Here is a 24,807-nt window from a genome sequence, read left to right on the forward strand (position 1 = left end):
CTTAACCCACTTTATTTAACAATAAGCGCTAATTTTATTCCGTTAAAATCTGTTTTAAATAATCTCCGGTTTTTCAGTCGCCTACAACGCGGAAGTTATTAGTCCTAGAAAAAAAAGTGTAGACATTTGTTTGTAGGAAATTTGAAGTAATTTATTATTGGGAAACATCTTCACTAGAAGCTGCGGTTTTCGAATTCTTCGAGAAAGTCATAGAAAAGTGACCCTCCACATCCGCACATTTACACCCCACCAGAGAGGATTTTTAGTAGGTTGTTCATGACTCTCCCTCCTACCATTGTACAAATATTTGTGGCTACACGATTTTTCCCCTAATTTTCCTTCGTTGACTGGACTAGTGCATTTTACGTGCAAGTTATGGATGCATATTGATGACTCGTCCGCTGCTCGTGGTCTTGCGGTAGCCTTCTCGCTTCCCGAGCACGAGGTCCCGGGTTCGATTCCCGGCGGGGTCAGGGATTTTCCCTGTCTCGTGATGACTGAGTGTTGTGTCGTCTTCATCATCATCATTCATTCCCATTACGGTCGGAGGAAGGCAATGGCAACCACCTCCACTAGGACCTTGCCTAGTACGACGGTGCGGGTCTCCCGCATCGTTCCCCTACGCTCTGTCACGGAGTATGGGACTTCATCATCATCATCATCATCATCATCATCATTAATGAATATTCTCCAAGAGGGTCTAACATAGTGTTACTAAATTCTACTACGCGAACAATTCTTTGTCGGGAACCTGTGGCTTGAATTTCACAGTTTCTGTGTGTGTGAAATCGTATGGAACCCAACTGCTAAGGTCATCAGTCCCTAAGCTTACACACTACTTAACCTAAATTATCCTAAGGACAAACACACACACCCATGCCCGAGGGAAGACTCGAACCTCCACCGGGACCAGCCGCACAGTCCATGACTTCAGCGCCTCAGACCGCTCGGCTAATCCTGCGCGGCAGCATAAGTTTCTATCCACAGTGAAGATTTCTTCCAGTTCGGGCAACGCCTGTTCATAAACGTTTCTTCGCACATTCGTTTGTCTCTATGGGCACTGAGGCTGCTGCTCCACACATCGAATAACTGTCCACATGGTCCTGCAACGAGTAATGTCCCACCTTCGCCAACCAGCTACGAACAGAAAACAGTGCTAAACGCTAACACGGATGCGTCGCAGGCGATTGTGAGCTGATTGTCAAGACAGCGCCATCATCATTGTTGCGGCAGGCTGTCGTTTGTTATGAAGCTCGAGTAGCTTGTAGACACTTTGCCTATTGCGAAAAGCTCATTCAAGGCTTCGTGCCGCGCGATATATTCATAATTTCTGGTCTCAAAGTATTATATTTTGGGTTCCCTACTGTCTCTATATTTTGATCCTGAAGGTTTGGGATCTCCTGTATATTTATTTGATCAATTTTGAGTGGCTAACTGAAGTACTGAAATTGTGCTCTGGGAAACTTGAATCACACGATTTGTCTTTCATACAATAACTAAATAAATAAATAAATGAAAAGCACCAGTTTGCTTTTGATCTACAATATAAACAAACGAAGATTAGCTACAAATTAAATCACCAAAGTCAAATGTCTAATGTAACTTGCAAATGAAAAACTTTTATACCAGCCTCCGTAAATCAAAATCAAATGACATGAATTAAGAAAACGCAGAAAGTTACATTCGACGTGTGACGATAAACAGTGTGCTGAGTACGGAACACAAAAAACGTATCTCATGAATTTAGGTTCCGGAAAAATAATTTTAGTCAGTATTTAGAACATATTTTGAAGAAAATGCCAGCACCAGGTGGCCCCAAGGCCATTATGCAAATGTGTATTTCAGGCGTCCTGAGATAACACAAAACGACTCAAGTAGGGGCGGCATTTTATTCAAAATAAATACACTACTGGCCATTAAAATTGCTACAACACGAAGATGACGTGCTACAGACGCGAAATTTAGCAGACGGGAAGAAGATGCTGTGATATGCAAATGATTAGCTTTACAGAGCATTCAGACAAGGTTGGCGCCGGTGCCGACACCTACAACGTGCTGACATGAGGAAAGTTTCCAACCGATTTCTCATACACAAACAGCAGTTGACCGGCGTTGCCTGGTGAAACGTTGTTGTGATGCCTCTGTAAGGAGGAGAAATGCGTACCATCACGTTTCCGACTTTGATAAAGGTCGGACTGTAGCCTATCGCGATTGCGGTTTATCGTATCGCGACATTGCTGCTCGCGTTGGTCGAGATCCAACGACTGTTAGAAGAATATGGAACCGGTTGGTTCAGGAGGGTGATACGGAACGCCGTGCTGGATCCCAACGGCCTCGTATCACTAGCAGTCGAGATGACAGGCATCTTTTCCACATGGCTGTAACGGATCGTGCAGCAACGTCTGGATCCTTGAGTCAATGGGGACGTTTGCAAGACAACAACCATCTGCACGAACAGTTCGACAACGTTTGCAGCAGCGTGGACTCCCAGCTCGGAGACCATGGCTGCAGTTACCCTTGACGCTGCAGCAGACAGGAGCGCCTGCGATAGTGTACTCAACGACTAACCTGGGTGCACGAATGGCAAAACGTCATTTTTTCGGATGAATCCAGGTTCTGTTTACAGCATCATGATGGTGGCATCCGTGTTTGGCGACATCACAGTGAACGCACATTGGAAGCGTGTGTTCGTCATCGCCGTACTGGCGTATCACCCGACGTGATGGTATGGGGTGCCATTGGTTACACGTCTCGGTCACCTCTTGTTCGCATTGACGGCACTTTGAACAGTGGACGTTACATTTCAGATGTGTTACGACCCGTGGCTCTACCCTTCATTAGATCCCTGCGAAACCCTACATTTCAGCAGGATAATGCACGACCGCATGTTGCAGGTCCTGTATGGGCCTTTCTGGATATAGAAAATGTTCGACTGCTGCCCTGGCCAGCGCATTCTCACCAATTGAAAATGTCTGGTCAATGGTGGCCTAGCAACTGGCTCGTCACAATACGCGTCATTACTCTTGATGAACATGGTAACGTGTTAAAGCTGCATGGGCAGCTGTATCTGTACACGCCATCCAAGCTCTGTTTGACTCAATGCCCAGGCGTATCAAGGCCGTTATTACGGCCAGAGGTGGTTGTTCTGGGTACTGGTTTCTCAGGATCTATGCACCCAAATTGCATGAAAATGTAATCACATGTCAGTTCTAGTATAATACATTTGTCCAATGAAAATCCGTTTATCATTTGCATTTCTTCCTGATGTAGCAATTTTAATGGCCAGTAGTGTATTACAGTTGCGGAACCTGCCCCAACATGTCCCATACGATGAACAAGAAATTTAAAATATTCCTGGAGTTTCGGTATTGCAGCTGGATGATGTCGATTCCTTGCCACGATATTGCGGTTGACAACCATTCAGCCATCTTGAGGTGAGTCCTTAGCACTGGAGATTGCTTGTTCACGTCGCTAGCTTTATTCAACAAGAATAAAAAAATTAAAAAAATCAAAAATAAAATAAAACTAAACTAAAATGGTGCGGAGGTCCATGTGCAAAGGCAGCCACTACATGAGCTACCCCGTCAAGTTTCGCGCCCTCTCCGCATACTGCTCCACCTATGACCCGCGGGGACATACGAAGTGCACATCCGGGCTCTCCGTCGGAATGCGGTCTTGGGGGGTCAAAATTCAGACCCAAAATTAACTGTTTAATGTTTCCTTTCTGTAGATATTAAGGAAATCTAGCGCTTCCCAGGCCTGATCTAGTTGAAGGCCGCTATCATGATTAATAAGGTATTCCTTGGTAACTGAATCCCGAAACGATCTCGTCGAGGTCAAGATTTCTGTGGCAGAAATAATCCATGGGACGTCCTGTGACAGGACAATGCTAGTTTATGGTTGAGCCATTGTCTGCGAATAGCGAGTATCGCGCACCGTTCACGCAATTGCACGTTGTCTGACCAATGTAGGCATTGACACACTCGCACGGTTTTCTGTAGACCTCAGCCACACTCACCTTTCGCAGCCCAGTAAGTTCGATGGATTATAACGCTACGAAAATCTTGGCCTCGACGAGATGCTTCTGGAATTCAGTTATTAAAGAATCGATGAAAATACGTTTGGCGGAAGATCTTACTAGTCATGATAGCGGCTTTCGATTGGATAAAACCTGGAACCCGGCAATTTCTTTAATATCTACAGAAAGGAAATGTTTTATGACTAGTCACTATTACTTCTGACATTAACTCGGCGAGCCTGCATTCCGGCAGAAAGTGCGCCTGTGGTACGACCATTATGCATGCGTTTGCGCGCCGTAGATGGAACAATATTCGAAGAGAGCGCGAATGTCGACAGAGATCGCTCATGTAGCGGCTGCCTTTGTGCATGCGTATCCAATTTTTGATATAAAGTTAGCACTGTGAATTAGCAATCTCCAGTGCTAAACATTCGCCTGAAGATGGCTGAACGGCTGTAAGCCGAAATATCGTGGCAAGAAGTCATCGGCGTCTTGCTGCAATCCCAAAATCTCATAGAATACTCTTTATGCCTGGAAAATGCAACTGTTTAGAACAGGGCTTCCCAACCTTTTCAGCTGGCGGACCCCTTCTTCAGTCGAAAATCCATGGCGGACGCCTAGTCAGTCAAGAGCACAGTAACTTAAAATTTCAGAGCGAAAGCCATGGGAGCTGAAAGCTTCTTAATGCAAGTGCAATGTTCGCAATGACCCCCCACCCCCACCCCCCTCCCTCGAAGTATCAATAGTCTTTGGTTTAGAGATGAATGAAAACAACTTGAAGGTCAAAAATCGACTTATGAATAGGTAGTGCACTGACAAAGCAAGTTTAACATTTAATGATGTCAGGGGCCGCACACGTGCCAGCGAGCGCTGTGACTGGTCGACAAAGTTCGCTCCGCTCAGGCGTAAATGGTTTCAGCGCATCTAGCGCCTTGAGCCGGCGCACAAACGCCCCCCGTATTGTTGCGAAACAGTCGATCAGAGAAGTCGGATTCACCGGCACTAAACTGTGTATGCGTTCTCACTTAGGAACCGCAAAGGCTGCTTGGGAATACGACCTAAAGTAAAAAAAAGTACACATGTTTTTCACACGAAAACAGTGATTAATTTGATTTTCACACTTTTATTCAATAATTTTACTCATTATTTTACACGATTTGGTGAAAGGTGTCCACGGACCCCCTAGAAAGATCCGGCGGACCCCTGAGGGCTCCGCGGACCACATGTTGGGAAGCCCTGGTTTAAAACATACTTGATGCCGGCCGCGGTGGTCTAGCGGTTCTAGGCGCTCAGTCCGGAACCGCGCGACTGCTACGGTCGCAGGTTCGAATCCTGCCTCGGGCATGGATGTGTGTGATGTCCTTAGGTTAGTTAGGTTTAAGTAGTTCTAAGTTCTAGCGGACTGATGACCACAGATGTTAAGTCCCATAGTGCTCAGAGCCATTTGAACCATTTTGAAGAACATACTTGAAATAAACAAAATGTTTGTGGCAGTTTGGTACAGCACAAGTAACACAAAAGTACAGAATGCAATTAGTCCAAGCGTAATTACACGCGGGAATGCGTGATGTTCTCAGTAATAGTGCTTATGAAATCTACGAGAAGTGAATACCGTTCGCTTTCTAAATTTGCTTTCAGCGCCGCAAAAGCCAGGACAAGAGGACTACGAATAGCAACTTGTTTTATGGGATTTAGGATGAAAGATGTAGCTGGCCACTGCATGCAAAGAATTGATTGTTAAAGATGAGCCCCGTGAGTTAAGGCGATGGCGTTATTCAAGAGAAAATTATCTTCGTTTACAGTGTGGTATCCTTCTGTATAAACCAGACATCTAATTTTTCCTTCGTGCTCCCTGTTAGAAAGATAGAGCAAAGAGCACAACATCTTTTCACTATCAAAGCAGAACCTCTGTCCATTTTTATCGCTATATGTGGTCCATTTGGAAATTCTTCTGAGTGCATGTGGTACTGAGGACACAACATTGCGTCTACTGTACAGTAGATTTTGTCCTCCGTGACGCTCTAAGAATTCCTTTCTGGCGAACACAGTACGCTGAACAGGTAACCAGGCATCGCTTATCTACACAGTGCTGTGTCATGTCTTCCGTATCAGACGCAAAAGCTCACCTTTAAGAAAGACATAAGCTCTTTAAAAATATTTATTTTAAGTTATTAACGAATAAGTGAAGGTCTAGGACAGAAAACCAAAGCAAGTTAACGGTTGTTACCTCATTCAACTTTATAGTCCCCAAGTTAACGTTAATACAAAATTTTATGCAACACGTCTTCACTGACGAAGAAAGAGAGGAGACATTGTGGTGAAGAAGTACTTGTGAGAAAAATACCTTCGTTTATCTCGTATATTTACCACTGTTAGACGCTAAGTTCTCCGCTGAATATTATGATGTAGTACAGGCAAAGACAGTAGTATGCCCTGTGAGATTCTTGAGCAAATCCGTCGACTGAAGTACATTTCACGTGCTACAATGAAAGCATGTAGAATCGGGAAACTATTCGGTATGCTCCAAACGAGATGACAGGCACTGGAAAAGCGAACAAACCAAGCATTAACGAATTTTCATACAAACAATGTACATTAGCAAACTCCAGGATGTTCAAAAGTTCAGTACCCAGACTGACAGATATTACGACAGAGCCAAATTAAATGTATTTCGTTAAGCAACCAGGTGTCGGCAATATATATTAACTGAGCACTAAGCAAGCAAAAATACGCCCGTGCTGAAGAAAACAAAAGAAAAAATAATTTCCTCAAATATTGTTACACCAAAACTGATTTAAGGCACGTAGTGCTGTGAAGTCATGACGACTCTTATTGAGCCAGCAAACAGCTCGTAGCGCTTAGTACGAGACACTATACTTGGTGTCAAAACCGGGCAAAAGCAAAACTTTGCTGCAACAGTTTGGATGTTTAGTACCCATAATACCCTTTTATGGTTGGTGTCTCACAGACAAGTCTAAAACTGTAACCTTATTTTATTCTTAATCAAACCCAGTGACGTATTGGATACTCCGTACTCAGTATGCATTTCCGACTGTTGTTTACTTAACGAAATGTGTTTGCTGTTTCCTCCGTCATCGTACCTCCCCATTTGAGCATTTGATTTTTGAACACCCTGTCTATTATCCCTTGACAGTAAAGACATTACACTGTAACGAACACGACACTGCAGAAACTTGCACGACGCAATTGACAGTTCATGTACCACAGTAAACAATAAAATGTACATTTCTAAACTTGTAAATTAGTGGTTCTGTGGGTAACATATAGACCATAAATTCATAGGTCTCAGATTAGTTTAACTGAAAGCATGTACAATCTGGAACCTGTTTCGCATCCTCTAAGGAAGAAGACACGCACTGCAAAAACGAACACACCAAGTATTAACGAATTTTCATACAAGCACTTTATAACATCAAACAATATCACTAACTCACAGTCAAGACATTATAGTATGACAAAGACGGTAGTCCAGAAACTTGTATATCGTAATTAAGAGCTCATACACCAAAGCATACACCAAAGTAAACAATAAAATGTAGCTTTCTAAAGGTGTAAATCAGTGATTTTGTAGCTAAGACGAAGACCATAACTCTATTTGTCTCAGATTAAAACACTGTGCGACTCTTTTTTGGGATTCCAAGCCCCAATCTTCAAAAACGGAACCCTTCTGGATCGCTTTATTTTCTGTCTGTCTGTCTTCCAATTATTAAGAACCGTTTTTCTCATGAACAAGTGGAAGTATCAGTTACAAATTTATGTCACATATTAAGGTCCATGGTCCCTTAGCGGTGTAAGAATTTTAAGCTTCTAAGTCAATTCAGTCAAGCGATACGGCCATTTATGACATATATTTTGAGACTAAAAATCTCACTCTTCGAAACCTATAGCGTACTTTCCGTTGACCTAGAAACATGAAGTTTCGCAAGAATAAAGATTTTACTGCAAAAATAAAGGTTAAAATCTGAAACTGTTACTTTGTAATTTTATCACATATAAAAAAATTCATTTTTCATTTGTTGTCCGACTTCAAACTTGAAATAAAAACATTCTCGAAAGTACAATGAAATGAATACCCCTAGCTGCATACAGGCGTTGATATAAGTCAACGGTGACAGTTGAAAATGTGTGCCACGACCGGGACCCGAACCCGTGATCTCCTGCTTATATGGCAGAGGCTCTATCCATCTTTTTTTTCATTTTTTTATTTTTTTTATAGCTGATCACTTTTTTTTTTCAAATTCGGGATAGTGGAACGGTGGGGGGCAGACGTCGAAACCCGAGGCATGGCCACAGTGTCCCACTCACGCGCCTCCCGTGAGACCCACATTCGCAGCTTATTGTCCCGCACTATATTCATAGTGCCCCTGCCCATTATATTCATTACTCTTTTGCTGATTCCCGTAAGAGTTCGGGTACTGTTTGTGCATCAGCACAGAAGAAGACGGTAAAATGGCCGGTGAGCCTGAAGATGCAGCTCGTTAGAATGAAATTACAATGAAATGAATACCCCTAGCTGCATACAGGCGTTGATATAAGTCAACGGGACAATTGAAAATGTGTGCCCCGACCGGGACTCGAAGCCGAGATCTCCTGCTTACAAGCAGGAAAGTCTTGGAATCCCTGGGACTGATATCTTGGCAGTATCAATGTCGATACCAGGCAAAAATAGTCAGTATGCTCGATTCCCGAAATGGATGAATTGTCTTACATGCATACTAAGTTTGCACAGGGTGACAATTATTGAACTAAAAGAAATAAAATTTTCATGACTTCTGAACGGTTTGCGTTAGGACGTTCAAACTGCACAGTTGGCCACGGGCATGATGGGAATTAGTATGCGCTGTATGGTTTGATTTTGCGGCGATGCCCACTTTCATTTGGTTGGGTTCGTCAATAAGCAAAATTGGCGCATTATGGAGACAGAATCCGCATTTCGCGATCAAGAAGTCTCTTCACCCTCAACGGGTGACTGTGTGCTGTGCAATGTCCAGTCACGGAAAAGTCGGTGCGATAGTCCTTGATGGCACAGTGACTACCAAACGCTATGTGAAGGTGTTAGAAAATGATCCCCATTAACCAAAGTGACTCTGATTTCGACAAGATGTGGTTCATGCAAGACGGAGCTCGACTCCATAGAAGCAGGAGAGTGTCTGATACCCTGGAGGAGCACTTTGGGGACCGCATTCTGGCTCTAGGGAACACAGAGACCATTGGCGTGAGCCTCGATTGGCCGCCATATTTCCGGATCTGAACACTTGCGACTGTTTTGTGTGGGGCTATGTAAACGACAAGGCGTACAGCAATAACCCCAAAACTATTGCTGAGCTGAAAACAGTCATTCAGAAGGCCATCGACAGCATCGATGTTCCGACGCCGGCCGGAGTGGCCGTGCGGTTCTAGACGCTACAGTCTGGAGCCGAGCGACCGCTACGGTCGCAGGTTCGAATCCTGCCTCGGACATGGATGTGTGTGATGTCCTTAGGTTAGTTAGGTTTAATTAGTTCTAAGTTCTAGGCGACTGATGACCTCAGAAGTTAAGTCGCATAGTGCTCAGAGCCATTTGAACCATTTTGATGTTCCGACACTACAGCGGGTCATGCAGAATTTCGCTATTCGTTTGCGCCACATGATCGCCAATGATGTCAGGCATTTCGAACACGCCATAACCTAAATCTGTATATCTGTAGTGATATTTACATGTTGAATAAAGCGTGTTCACGCCGCAGTTTGTAACTAATTTACGTTTTTTTCATATTGGTCAATAATTGTCACCCTGTATGTTTTTTTTTCTTTTTTTCTCGTGACACTGGACACTGCTTTCGCCTGTAGCGATGCTGTATGTATGCGGAAGATAACAAGCTACATCGTGGTTTGAATATCGCGTTAAGGCGCAACTTCACCTACAACAGGCCGTGTGAGCCAAGTCACTGGAAGCACAATACCATCATGCTCAGAAAACGACTGCGGTGTTTCAGCCAACGATCATTTTCATTACTGCTTTTTTTAAAGTTGTTGTTCGTCGTTTCTCACTTCCTCTGCTCGAAGTCATTCTATTGAGGTGGTACGAAGTGATACCGTCAGACCTGTTGCAGCTTACTGGGAAACTTTAGAAGAATTTCACTTGGGTGTAACACTTGATATGTGGACAAAGTACATGTCGTAATAGAAAAATGTGTATCAGTTGCCAATAAACTGCACAAGTGGAAGGAAACTCGACGAGCACCAATGACAGCTCTAACGCCTAATCATCCACACCAGGGAAACCCACGATGTAGGAGTAATTCGTTACACATCTTCGTCCACAAAGACCGGCGGCTTGGCACTGGGGAATTTCGGCACATGACCGCTGAGGACTATTTTCCTCCTCCTCTTGCATTGTATTTTTTCTTTTTTTGTTGGAAATTTGTGGTAAGCTCCTATGGGGCCAAACTGCTGAGGTCATCGGTCCCTAGGCTTACACACTACTTAATCTAACTTAAATTAACTTACACTAAGGACAACACACACATCCATGCCCGAGGGAGGACTCGAACCTCCCACAGGGGAGGGGGGGGGGAAGGGGGGGAGCCGCGAGAACCGGCCAAGGCGTCAGAGACCGCGCGGCTACCTCTCGCGGCATTGCATTTTTAATTAAGTTCCCAACCTGGTAATACCTCTGACTGTGCCTCTATTGCGTTCGAGAAATTAATATCCGTTTTATTCTGTGGTTCCTCAGAATAGCCCTTTTTTTTATTTGCGACATTGAGGAGCTTGTCTCGGGTATCTCTGTTCCAGGCTCTCGTGAATGCAGATAGTCGTCACAATGAGCAACGCTTGTAACATGGAACGTGAAGATGGAAAGGAAGTTCCCTTTCATGTGGAAATTAAATATGTTTCTCTTCCGCATGTCCTTACAAATGTTTCCATAAATTTTCATAGTCTTATAATCACTCGTTTTTCATACTGGCCCCGTCCACTAGCGAAAGTTTAATTATAATCACCCTGTATTATGCCCAAGTCCACCGGGAGACTGAAAGCCGCCTGGTGACACTGCGGGCGCGTGACGTGGTAAGGAAAGTAGACAGGGCGTTCATAAATTCCCGTTACAAACTTTTAGGACTTATAGAGGGGAGTGAGTACTTAATACACTACTGGCCATTAAAATTGCTACACCAAGAAGAAATGCAGATAATAAACGGCTATTCACTGGACAAATATATTATACTAGAACTGACATGTGATTACAGCTTCACGCAAATTGCGTGCACATAGATCCTGAGAAATCAGTACCCAGAACAACCACCTCTGGCCGTAATAACGGCCTTGATACGCCAGGGCATTGAGTCAAACAGAGCTTGGATGGCGGGTACAGGTACAGTTGCCCATGCAGCTTCAACACAATACCACAGTTCATCAAGAGTAGTGACTGGCGTATTGTGACGAGCCAGTTGCTCGGCCACCATTGACCAGACGTTTTCAATTGGTGAGAGATATGGAGAATGTACTGGTCGGGGCAGCTGTCGAACATTTTCTGTATCCATAAAGGCCCGTACAGGACCTGCAACATGCGGTCATGCATTATCCAGCTGAAATGTAGGGTTTCGCAGGGATCGAATGAAGGGTAGAGCCACGGGTCGTAAAACATCTGAAATATAACGTCCACTGTTCAAAGCGGAATCAATGCGAACAAGAGCTAACCGAGACGTGTAACCAATGGCACCCCATACCATCACGACGGGTTATACGCCAGTATGGCGATGACGAATACACGCTTCCAATGTGCGTTTACCGCGGTGTCGCCAAACACGGATGCGACCATCATGATGCTGTAAACAGAACCTGGATTCATCCGAAAAAATGACGTTTTGCCATTCGTGCACCCAGATTCGTCGTTGAGTACACCATCGCAGGCGCTCCTGTCTGTGATGCAGCGTCAAAGGTAACCGCAGCCATGGTCTCCGAGTCCATGCTGCTGCAAACGTCGTCGAACTTTTCGTGCAGATGGTTGTTGTCTTGCAAACGTCCCCATCTGTTGACTCAGGGATCGATACGTGGCTGCACGATCCGTTACAGTCATGCGGATAAGATGCCTGTCATCTCGACTGCTAGTGATACGAGGCCGTTGGGATCCAGCACGACGTTCCGTATTACCCTCCTGAACCCACCGATTCCATATTCTGGTAACAGTCATTGGATCTCGACCAACACGAGCAGCAATGTCGCTAAACGATAAACCGCAATCGCGATAGGCTACAATCCGACCTTTATCAAAGTCGGAAACGTGATGGTACGCATTTCCCCTCCTTACACGAGGCATCACAACAACGTTTCACCAGGCAACGCCGGTCAACTGCTGTTTGTGTATGAGAAATCGGTTGGAAACTTTCCTCATGTCAGCACGTTGTAGGTGTCGCCACCGGCGCCAACCTTGTGTGAATGGCCTGAAAAGCTAATCATTTGCATATCACAACATCTTCTTCCTGTCGGTTAAATTTCGCGTCTGTAGCATATCTTCGTGGTATAGCAATATTAATGGCAAAAATGGTTCAAATGGCTCTGAGCACTATGGGACTTAACTTCTGAGGTCATCAGTCCCCTAGAACTTAGAACTACTTAAACCTAACTAACCTATGGACATCACACACATCCATGCCCGAGGCAGGATTCGAACCTGCGACCGTAGCGGTCGCGCGATTCCAGACTGAAGCGCCTAGAACCGCTCGGCCACCACGGCCGGCTATTAATGGACTGTAGTGTATTTTGAATAGGAACCCATTTCCGGAAACGTATTGTTTCCGTGCTACAGCCGTTTAAAAACGTGTTTGATTTGTACGTATGCAACAGGTTAGTAATGGTAGGAGGTGGCTGAAGTCATCTGACGTCTATCCTACCTGTCTGACCTGGTACGCTCGACATTTTCATCAAACGTACGAGGCCGACCAGTGCTCTTCCCCTTTCCATATGCATCCAACTTCCAAGACTTTTTTTGTACCAGTCATAAATCTGCGTGTGCAAAGGTGGCTTCTTGCTGAATCGATAGCGGAATGCAAGTTGCACTTGAACAATGGATTGACTTCGCGCAAATTCCAACACATAAAAAGTGGTGTAGCCGCAATGTTGATACAAACAATTAGCGCGGCTGTGTCAAAACTTTGAATCTTCTTCTACCCAGAGCCATTTGCAATGTCTTTCTATCTTTTATACACAGAAGCGCCAAAGAAACTGGTATAGGCATGCGTATTCAAATACAGATATATGTAAACAGGCAGAATACGGCGCTGGGGTCGGCAACGCCTATATAGAACAAATGTCTCGCGCAGTTGTTACACTGGTTAACGCTGCTAAAATGGCAGGTTCCAAGATTTATGTGAGTTTGAACGTGGGGTTATAGAGATCGCACGAGAGAAGGGACACAGCATCTCCGAGGTAGTGATGGAGTGAGACCACTTCAAGAGTGTGCCGTGAATATCAGGAATCCGGTAAAACATCACATCTCCAACATCGCAGCGACCTGAATAAGATCCTGCAAGAACGAGACCAACGACGACTGAAGAGAATCGTTCAACGTCACAGAAGTGCAACCCTTCCGCAAACTGCAGCTATTTCAATGCTGGGCCATCAACAAGTGTCAGCGTGCGAACCATTCAATAAAACATAATCGATAAGGGCTTTCGGAGCCTAAGGCCCAGTTCTGCGCCCTTGATGACTGATCGACACTCTTCTGAGTTTAAACACTTCAGCTGGTCACCAGACTCCCCAGGGATGAACATTATAGGGCACATCCGGAATGCCTTGCCGTTCAGAAGAGATCTCCGCCCCATCCTAATCTAAAGGATTTCTGGGCAGCCCTGCAGCATTCATGGTGTCAGTTCCCATTAGTCGAGTCCATGTCACGTCGTGTTGCGGCACGTCTGCATGCTCGCTGGGGCCCTACACGATATTAAGTAGGTGTACTAGTTTTTTGGTTCTTCAGTGTAGTTTGTCTGTAATAAACAATTGAAACCTATTCTTCCTTTTTCAATTACACTGTACAATACAATGAAATTTGCTTTGTAGTGTAATCCATAATATTTCATAACAAATTTGGAGACACTTCGCACAAGCCAGTGCCAGAAGCAGCAGCAGGTAAGGGTCAGTTTCGTTTTTTGGTAATTCAAGTGACGGTGAAATTCTGGAATGTTTGTTACAGTAGTCTCACACTGTAGTGGAAAGAAGAGTAAGTTAACATTTCACCAGTTTCCGTTTATACTCGCCCAGAGCACATATGGATCCAAAACTTTTATTTCAGTTTTATGATGGAGCGACTTATTATTCATAAGTTAAGTTGTGCGTCCTCCTTGCCGTTTGAATGGAGCTAGTAAGAAATCAACTAAGACGGGTAGTTTCACTTTCGATTAATATTGATTATAATGCTCAGGTAGCGGTTCAGAAATAGAGATGCTGTTGATACTTAAATCAGTGAAATACGATTTTTATTAGTCACTACGTACAAGTTTTATATGGAAATGAAATAATACATGTGAACATGTTGCTGAATAGGGACTCTGCAGTCCATCGGTGCTACAGGTCGTGTGCCCTACTTGAACTTAAACCGACGCTGAAGAACAATAAAACATTTTAGCAGCTTTGTTGTGGTCATACATCAAAATATCTTTTACAATCGCTGTGGAGCACAACTTCAAGCGGAAAGAAACTCTCGCGTGTTCGATAACATTTGCGTACCATTGGATGCGCTTTCACCCATGGCTGTAGACATGTCTTTCGTGCGGGGAAATCTGCTGAGACAGGGCGGAGATAGTCCGATTGTATGCAGTATGCGCGAACTCTGCGGACTTTTGTTGTAAACGAAAAGGAACTTGTAAAAAGGCACTAACTCTCCCTTGGAGTACTCCCAAAGTTACAGGGCCTTTCAAAAAGGGCCTTGCAACTTTGAAAATTCATATAAATTAATTCATAGAACCTACAGAGGTGATTGTAGTGTCAGACTGTAGGGAAATACATCCAAGTTTTGTCTCGCGTAGTTCGCTAGTGCCGAATCGCACCGTAAGGAGCGCTAGCGGCAGTTTCGTTAAAGACTGCTGCCTTCACTAGACCAGAGCGTACTAGCTGTGTGTTTTGGTTTGGAGAATCGAAGTCGGCGACAACAGGCGAGGATGACCTATAACGAAATATTTACTTCATGCAAGATGGTGCACTACGCCACTGCCTGGCTGACGTCTGGGATTTTCTCAGTGACCGCTTTTCTGGTCAATGGATTGGCTGTGATGCGCCAATTGCATGGCCCTCACGTTCCCAAGACCTGACACCACTCGATTTTTCTTTATGGGGATTTATCAAGGATATCGTGTTTGTACGTCCTGTGCCGATTTCTTTACCTGAACATAGAGCAAGAATTTACGGCGCCACTGAGCAAGTTACACCTGCAATGCTACAGCGAGTTTGGGAATAAATTGCCTTCCGATGGGATGTGTGCAGGATAACCAACGGAAGCCACATACAACGTCTTTAGTTTAAGGTAAGAAAAACTTAATGTGTTTCCCTACAAAATAACATTAAACCCAGCTCTGTATCTTCTTTCAATAAATTTATATGAATTTTTAAAGTTGTAAAGTCCTTTTTGAAACACCCTGTACTTTTACGTCACTGATAATGCAGGGTCCAGCAGCGTGGACAGTAGGATTTGAGTCACGTAATATGGCGTCGCTGTTTTTCCTGCCCGAAATAAGAGTGCGTGCGCTGCATTGAGGAAGGACAGCCAATTGTAATTACGCCTTTGTAGAGTTTGGAGTACCGAGCATGTGCCGTCGAGGCGTCTTTCAAAAACAATGAGTCTCCCATCACGGTTCAGCCACTCTTTCACCGCCATTTCTAGTTCAAACGAAATGGTGAGGTCCTGGATCATCGGACGATTGTACACTGGCTGCAACAATTTCAGGACTTCTGCATCTTGTGCTACGAAGAAAAGCCGAGAGCGGCAAAGGACACAACAGATCGCGGGGCGCGTAGAGGTTCAAATGGTTCAAATGGCTCTGAGGACTATGGGACTTAACATCTGAGGTCATCAGTCCCCTCGAACTTAGAACTACTTAAACCTAACTAACCTAAGGACGCCACACACATCCATGCCCGAGGCAGGATTCGAACCTGCGACCGTAGCGCTCGCGCGACTCCAGACTGAAGCGCCTAGAACCGCTCGGCCACAAAGGCCGGCGCGAGTAGAGGAGATGCGTCACTCATTCATCAGAAATTCTCACCGTTCTGCTGCCACACGTGTCTTGGCGCTAACAATGTCAGATCGTTCCCTGCGGCGCATCGTCCGTGATTACCTACACTTCCGCCCATAAAAATTGTACGTCGTACAGAAAATAAATGAACATGATGCAGACGAACTTTAGCCTTGCGCTTCCTACAACTTTTATCATATGTGAAAGAGCATACTGATGTCGGATAAGGGCGATTTTCATCTAGACAGTGGTGTAAATCAACAGAATTACAGGCACTGGGTGCCACATAACCAAGTTAATCCTCGTCAGTTGCACGATAAATCCCTGCACTGTGAACATGTGACTGTGTGGTGCTGCGTGGCTATGTTTGACATCCACAGTCCAAATTTTTTTGAGGATAATCATGTTCATGCAGTAACGGTTACCAGCGATCACTATGTCCAAATTTTAAGTGGCTTCCTTCTCCCAAATTTGGACGACGACGTAATGGTTCCAAGGAGACGGGGCTGTAGATTATGGTGCCTGTTAATCCACGAATTGTCTTGCGGCATTTTCCTGGTCGATTGGTTCCCAGGTTGGGAGACATTGATTAACCACGACGGTAGCCCGATTTGACTGCCCTTGACTTCCTCTTTTTGGGATACCTGAAGAGTGAAATGTTATTATCTCCTCGTACCGTAGCTGAACTCAAATAAACGGTACGTAGAAATGTGAAGGGGGTCACATTGAATATGTTGAATCGGGTGATAAAAGCTTTCCTTCACCACCAGGAGGGATGTAGAGAAAGTGATGGTGACCATGTGTACGGTGTTATATTCAAAACCAAGTAAAGGGCGTATATGATATACAGGGTGAGACACCTAAATCTTAAACCGAAAATATCGCGGAAATGGAAAGTCTTACTGATGTACGGTTTTCACAGAATGGATTGGTAATCAGAAGCTCATGTTGTTAGCCAATCAATAGATTGTAATAATACTTAGAAAATGTATTTTTTGTGCGAACATACACTTTTTAAATGGAGCAATGGCTATTTACATTAGCAAACAAAAGTAGAGTAAAGTAGAATATCAGTGTTATTTGTTGCAGTATTCTAATAAGAGTCGTTTACGAGATGTCGTATTTTGAAAAAGTTCACACGGACGCTTTTTGTACTATTCAACCTGTGTTGTTGCTAGGTACGATGTCGTTACGCTTGCTTAAATTCCTTGAGTGCATTGCGACTTGGTAGCCAGTTAGTGAGTGACAATCCAAGCAGTAGGCTGTGAGTGGACGACAGGATTTACCAATATAGAAAATGTGACATCAAATGGTTCAAATGGCTCTGAGCACTATGGGACTTAACATCTGAGGTCATCAGTCCCCTAGAACTTAGAACTACTTAAACCTAACTAACCTAAGGATGTCACACACATCCATGCCCGAGGCAGGATTCGAACCTGCGACCGTAGCAGTCGCGCGGTTCCGGACTGAAGCACCTAGAACCGCTTGGCCACCACGGCCGGCAAAATGTGACATCCCCATGGTGTATGAAGAGTGTAAGAAGAATGCAGTTCATTCTTGTATAGTGTTTGCAGCAAAATATCCCAACAGACGTCAACTACACTGGCAGTTACTTTGATGTGCTGACGGTCTACGTTGGCCTTATCAGTGGAACGTCAGCGTCAATGGAGTGTAAACATGTGATGTGGCATAGTGAAACCATCAGCTTACAGCCAGATTTCCACAGGCAGGGTGCTGAACCCACACAAGTATTGCAGCCTACTAACAGACCATCTCCCACAGATGATAGAAGACATTCCTCTGCAGATTAGGAGGAACCTGTGGTACCAACACGATAGCTGTCCACCCTATACTGCACTACAGCATGTCTTCACGAATTGTTTCCAAATCGTTGGATTGGATGCAGAGGAACTGTACTTCGGCCGGCCCATTCCCTGAATCTGACGCCTGTCGACTTTTTTCCGTGGTGGAAAGCTGAAAGAAGCTGTCTACAAGAACATATCAACTACACCCGATGGTATGCAATGACGTATTACTGCAGCCTTGTTAGACATATCCGTTGAAATATTAGCAAATGTTGTGCAGTCATTCCATATCAGACTGGAAGAGTGTACTGCCGCTGAACACAACCTGCGGTGGTCAAATGTGTCATTACTGCTCAGAATCCACATAACTAGTGTAAGCACTTGCGTTGTTCTTTAGTGTGTGCTACTACAGGCATTGCCTAAATCTCTTGAAACATCCCCTTAGAAAAATCAGTGAATTACTGTGCTGATAAACCTCTTACATTATTTGATTTTCAAACAGCTTTGCAGAGCTGAACGTACTCAGACATTTCGCTCTTTACCTATTCTGATCAACACTAAACTGACACACAATATTTTTTCCGCAACGCAATCTGACTTTCAAAAATCCCTACAAAAGAATGGCCCTGACTAACAATAAGCTATACCTTTCATGAATCACTTAACCTCACAAAAATCTTCGTTACTCGAACTACTGCAGTGCAGCGAGCGCCACTACTGCCAGCTAAATAAAAGATTCTAACTACTGAAGGCACTAACTACTGATAGGCATAGTTAGCAAATGAAAGATTTTCATAGAGAACAAACAATGTGTTTACCTTAATAGTGTTCAAAAATCATAATATATATATCAGTTCATGACATCCAGTCTTACAAATTTACTCTCTCTGATGGACACACGTCCAGATCATCCGCTCTCAAAACTCCGCCATCTCACTTTCCACATCCACCACTGCTGGCGGCTCACCTCCAACTGCGCAACGCTACGCGCTGCTCACATCCAACTGCCCAACACTACAATAGCAAATATTACAACAATGCCAACCAGCCACGGACTGCACACAGCACAGCTGGTGTTCTTCATACAGAGCGCTACGTGGCGTTATCAATATAAAAACCTAAACAGCGTACTTACACTCTGTGTGGAAACTTTTCGAAATACGATATCTCATAAACAACTCAAACTACAATCCTGCAACAAACATCACTGAGGTTCTAATTTGCCCTACTTTTAGTTTGTTAATGTCAATACGCATTTTCTCATTTAAAAAGTGTATATTTGCACTAAAAATACACATTCTAAGTATTATTACAATCTGTCGATTGGCTAACAGTTTCAGCGCCTAGCTACCAATCCATTCTGTGGAAACCGCCCATCAGAATCACTTTGCATTTCCGCATTATTTGTGGCTCAAGTTTCAGATGATTCACCCTGTATAATGGGATATATTTTTCTATATTGTCAATGTCTTTTTCAATAAACTTGTTTCGAAGCTCTGTCTTTTTTATGTCCTACTATCTATTCTGCCGGAGCCTATACATTAAATGCTAGCAGTGGAGAGAAAGCAGTGTACAGACGCACGCAGTATGAAGGCGACGGTGACGGCGAGCGCGGTGAGCACCAGGTCGTGCGCCTGCGGAGGGCCGGACGCCAGCGTGCTGGCGCCAGCGGCGGCGGCGGCCGCCAGGCGCTGGCTGGCCTCGTACTGGCGCGCCAGGCTCTCGCGCAGCGCCTCGCGTTCCGACTCCTCCATCGGCATGTTCTCCACCATCGACAGCAGCTGCTCCAGCGTCATCGGGGGTCCGCCGCCCGCCGCGCCGCCCCATTCCGCCATGGCTGTTGAGACCTGCGAGCACGAAGCAGGAATGGGCGTGTGTTACAATGACAATCAATTCATTAAGCGGGCTAAGTAGTGGAAATGGGAACCTCGAGGCATGACCATAAGCGTCATGGATTTCGAGGTGTCTGCCATACACATCAACTTGGCAATCTATTCTGGACAATTCCTACTGAGAGCTCGATTCGGAATTTATATGCTGCACACTCCAATGAAGACTTTTGCAAAGGACGATCTCAAGCTACCGCAGAAGATTCATGCATTGAAATGATCCTTACATCTACCGATATGAATCAGTTAAGGAAATAATAATTCATTGAAATAAACTGACAAAAGGCTACCAGCATGCTGCTCCGAAAGAATTCTAGGATACACTTAAATACAATTTTATTTTTTCCTGAAATATTGGTGAATGTTGTGTACTCATACGAAATGCTATCCAAAATGTTCGGAACTAGTGCTGCCATCTGTTGAAAACCTTACCTGTGGACTAATGGTCACCATCACCCTCGAAGTAGTTCCCATCTGCAAGTGAACACTAGTCCCAGCTTTTCTGCCATTGGTCAAACGTTTTCTGGAAGTCCTGTTCTTTGAGGGTGTTTATCATCGCCAGCGATGCTTCTTGAATCCTCTCTAGAGTGTCGAACCGACGGCCTTTCAACTTGAGTTTCAGTTTTGGGAATAGCGCGAAGTCGCAAGGCGCCAGATATGACGAGTACGGTTGGTGGGGTACAACCACCAAGTTGTTTTTTGCCAAAAAGTTTCCGGTGAGCAAGGACGTGTGACAGGGCGCGTTGTTGTGATGCAGCAGCCAGTTCCCTCGACGCCAATGTTCGGGCCATCGTCGCATCACATTTTCACGGAGCCGTCGCAAAATGTCACAGTAGTATGCGGAATTCACTGTTTGGTTGGGTGGGACGAATTCCTTGTGCGCAATTCCCTTGGTATCAAAGAGAACGATGATCATGCTCTTCACTTTGCTCTTCACCTGTCTCGCTTTTTTGGGTCTTGGAGAGCCCGGGCTCTTCCACTGGGACGATTTTTGCTTCGTCTGTGGGTCATAACGTTAAATCCAGGTCTCGTCGCCGGTGATAACCCGTGACATGAAGGTTGGATCATTAGATGCGGTCTGACGAAGGTCCGTGCACACTTTAACATGCTGTGCCTTCTGATCGGCAGTCAAGATCCTTGGCACAAATTTTGCGGCAACACGATGTATGCCCAAGTCATCAGTCAACATTCGTTGACATGTCTCATAACCAATACCCACTTCATCTGCCAGATCTCGAATGGTTCGACGTCGATCCACACGAACCAGTTGTTGAAGTTTGGCAACAATCCTCTCGTTCTGCGGCTAACGGGCCTTCCAGTGTGAGCATCATCTTCGACATCTGTACGGCCGGCCCAGAACCGAGCATGCCACTCAAACACACGCGTACGGCTCATGCTCTGTCCCCCAAACACTTGTTGAATCATTGCAAGGATCTCCGTAGCACTTTCCCCGAGATTCGCACATAATTTGATACATACGCGTTGTTCTGTTCGCGGAACCATAGTAAAATCGCCACGCACCAAACACAGAGTATTACGGAAATCACTGTGGACACGCAACATGTCCTCCCAGCTGAATGCTGCTCCGCACACTGACTCATCAGATATGCAGCTCTGACCACCTAGCGGTGCATAGATCTACTACTCCTACTTTCCAGATGGCAGCACCAGTCCCGAAAATTTTGGATTCCACCTCGTTGTTGTTGTTGTGGTCTTCAGTCCTGAGACTGGTTTGACGCAGCTCTCCATGCTACTCTATCCTGTGCAAGCTTTTTCATCTCCCAGTACCTACTGCAACCTACATCCTTCTGAATCTGCTTAGTGTATTCATCTCTTGGTCTCCCTCTACGATTTTTACCCTCCACGCTGCCCTCCAATACTAAATTGGTGATCCCTTGATGCCTCAGAACATGTCCTACCAACCCATCCCTTCTTCTGGTCAAGTTGTGCCACAAACTTCTCTTCTCCCCAATCCTATTCAATACTTCCTCATTAGTTATGTGATCTACCCATCTAATCTTCAGCATTCTTCTGTAGCACCACATTTCGAAAGCTTCTATTCTCTTCTTGTCCAAACTATTTATCGTCCATGTTTCACTTCCATACATGGCTACACTCCATACGAATACTTTAAGAAATGACTTCCTGACACTTACATCTATACTGGATGTTAACAAATTTCTCTTCTTCAGAAACGCTTTCCTTGCCATTGCCAGCCTACATTTTATATCCTCTCTACTTCGACCATCATCAGTTATTTTGCTCCCCAAATAGCAAAACTCCTTTACTACTTTAAGTGCCTCATTTCCTAATCTAATTCCCTCAGCATCACCCGACTTAATTAGACTACATTCCATTATCCTTGTTTTGCTTTTGTTGATGTTCATCTTATATCCTCCTTTCAAGACACTGTCCATTCCATTCAACTGCTCTTCCAAGTCCTTTGCTGTCTCTGACAGAATTACAATGTCATCGACGAACCTCAAAGTTTTTATTTCTTCTCCATGAATTTTAATACCTACTCCGAATTTTTCTTTTGTTTCCTTTACTGCTTGCTCAATATACAGATTGAACAACATCGGGGAGAGGCTACAACCCTGTCTTACTCCCTTCCCAACCACTGCTTCCCTTTCATGTCCCTCGACTCTTATAACTGCCATCTGGTTTCTGTACAAATTGTAAATAGCCTTTCGCTCCCTGTATTTTACCCCTGCCACCTTTAGAATTTGAAAGAGAGTATTCCAGTCAACATTGTCAAAAGCTTTCTCTAAGTCTACAAATGCTAGAAACGTAGGTTTGCCTTTTCTTAATCTTTCTTCTAAGATAAGTCGTAAGGTCAGTATTGCCTCACGTGTTCCAGTGTTTCTACGGAATCCAAACTGATCTTCCCCGAGGTTGGCTTCTACTAGTTTTTCCATTCGTCTGTAAATAATTCGTGTTAGTATTTTGCAGCTGTGACTTATTAAGCTGATAGTTCGGTAATTTTCACATCTGTCAACACCTGCTTTCTTTGGGATTGGAATTATTATATTCTTCTTGAAGTCTGAGGGTATTTCGCCTGTTTCGTACATCTTGCTCACCAGATGGTAGAGTTTTGTCAGGACTGGCTCTCCCACGGCCGTCAGTAGTTCCAATGGAATATTGTCTACTCCGGGGGCCTTGTTTCGACTCAGGTCTTTCAGTGCTCTGTCAAACTCTTCACGCAGTATCATATCTCCCATTTCATCTTCATCTACATCCTCTTCCATTTCCATAATATTGTCCTCAAGTACATCGCCCTTGTATAGACCCTCTATATACTCCTTCCACCTTTCTGCTTTCCCTTCTTTGCTTAGAACTGGGTTTCCATCTGAGCTCTTGATATTCATACAAGTCGTTCTCTTATCTCCAAAGGTCTCTTTAATTTTCCTGTAGGCGGTATCTATCTTACCCCTAGTGAGATAGGCCTCTACATCCTTACATTTGTCCTCTAGCCATCCCTGCTTAGCCATTTTGCACTTCCTGTCGATCTCATTTTTGAGACGTTTGTATTCCTTTTTGCCTGTTTCACTTACTGCATTTTTATATTTTCTCCTTTCATCAATTAAATTCAATATTTCTTCTGTTACCCAAGGATTTCTATTAGCCCTCGTCTTTTTACCTACTTGATCCTCTGCTGCCTTCACTACTTCATCCCTCAAAGCTACCCATTCTTCTTCTACTGTATTTATTTCCCCCATTACTGTCAATTGCTCCCTTATGCTCTCCCTGAATCTCTGTACAACCTCTGGTTCTTTTAGTTTATTCCAGGTCCCATCTCCTTAAATTCCCACCTTTTTGCAGTTTCTTCAGTTTTAATCTACAGGTCATAACCAATAGATTGTGGTCAGAGTCCACATCTGCCCCTGGAAATGTCTTACAATTTAAAACCTGGTTCCTAAATCTCTGTCTTACCATTATATAATCTATCTGATACCTTTTAGTACCTCGTAGATGGTGTGTATTGTTAGATTTCATTACTGCAACAACTACGTAAACATCTACTTACTCACGACCAGAGTACAGAGAATAACCTTGCAATGAAATGGTTGCTGAAGTATCTGTATTCCAGTTCTTTGCCACTATGGCCCCTCACCTAATTTTTTTAATTATTGTTGCCACACACATTTTTAATTACCTACATCGTAAAGGTGAATCCACCGTACATCACTTGTGACTGAGAGACGCGTTTAACATATTTTGGAGGGCAGCTGTGCTAAACAGAATGCGACTCGCCTGACCTTCCAGTTGATTTGTATTTCATTAATATGTGTTACGCTGTTATCGGTATTGTAACCATCACGTACTGGTGGCTGTTCTTCATGGAGGGAAAAACTATGCCTCAAGGGTCAGTCAAATTCTTGGCAGAGGATTAGCATTATTTCATTATGTCTGCTTGATAGGAAGGAGATACATCACGGTTGGATGATTTGGTTTAACCAACTGGAGGTTATTGTCCATCATTTCTATCCATTCTTGGTTCCATATGTGAGATTATCCTCCTCCACAAATGAACTGATGTATATTACCCAGATGGTGTATTCAGTCACAGCAGTCTCCTCGCATGTCATATCACCTGCTGCACCTATGTGTCTTATATCTGCAGAATTCAGACTGTTTTGGTCCCAGAAGACTGATACCTTTCTACCCTACCTCAGGTGAAGGAAAGGGAATTCTGGACCTCCTGGATAAATTTATCAGTTGGGTTCGTTGTTGGAAAATCGGTAGAGCACCGAGAAAATCCGTGCAGGTGAGATACTTCAGCAGCATCAAAAAGTATGAATTCAGTCGGTTTGTTTTTTATTTGCGACACAAAATGAGCTGTTAACTAAATTCCCTTGTGTACAGCC

General features: G+C 44.2%; 1 long non-coding RNA gene across 1 annotated transcript in view; it reads right to left on the bottom strand.

Moving 5' to 3' along the window:
* Positions 1-19,656, bottom strand: part of LOC124777991 — a 39,165-nt gene extending 19,509 nt beyond the window's left edge. The window contains exons 1-2 of the long non-coding RNA XR_007015820.1: positions 19,633-19,656; positions 6,386-6,560 (exon numbers count right to left, since the gene is read on the bottom strand). This is a non-coding gene — a long non-coding RNA (uncharacterized LOC124777991). The remainder of the gene's footprint in view (positions 1-6,385; positions 6,561-19,632) is intronic.
* Positions 19,657-24,807: the final 5,151 nt, after the last annotated feature.

This window comes from Schistocerca piceifrons, chromosome 2 (genome assembly GCF_021461385.2).
Source record: "Schistocerca piceifrons isolate TAMUIC-IGC-003096 chromosome 2, iqSchPice1.1, whole genome shotgun sequence".
Taxonomy (NCBI): Eukaryota; Metazoa; Arthropoda; class Insecta; order Orthoptera; family Acrididae; genus Schistocerca; species Schistocerca piceifrons.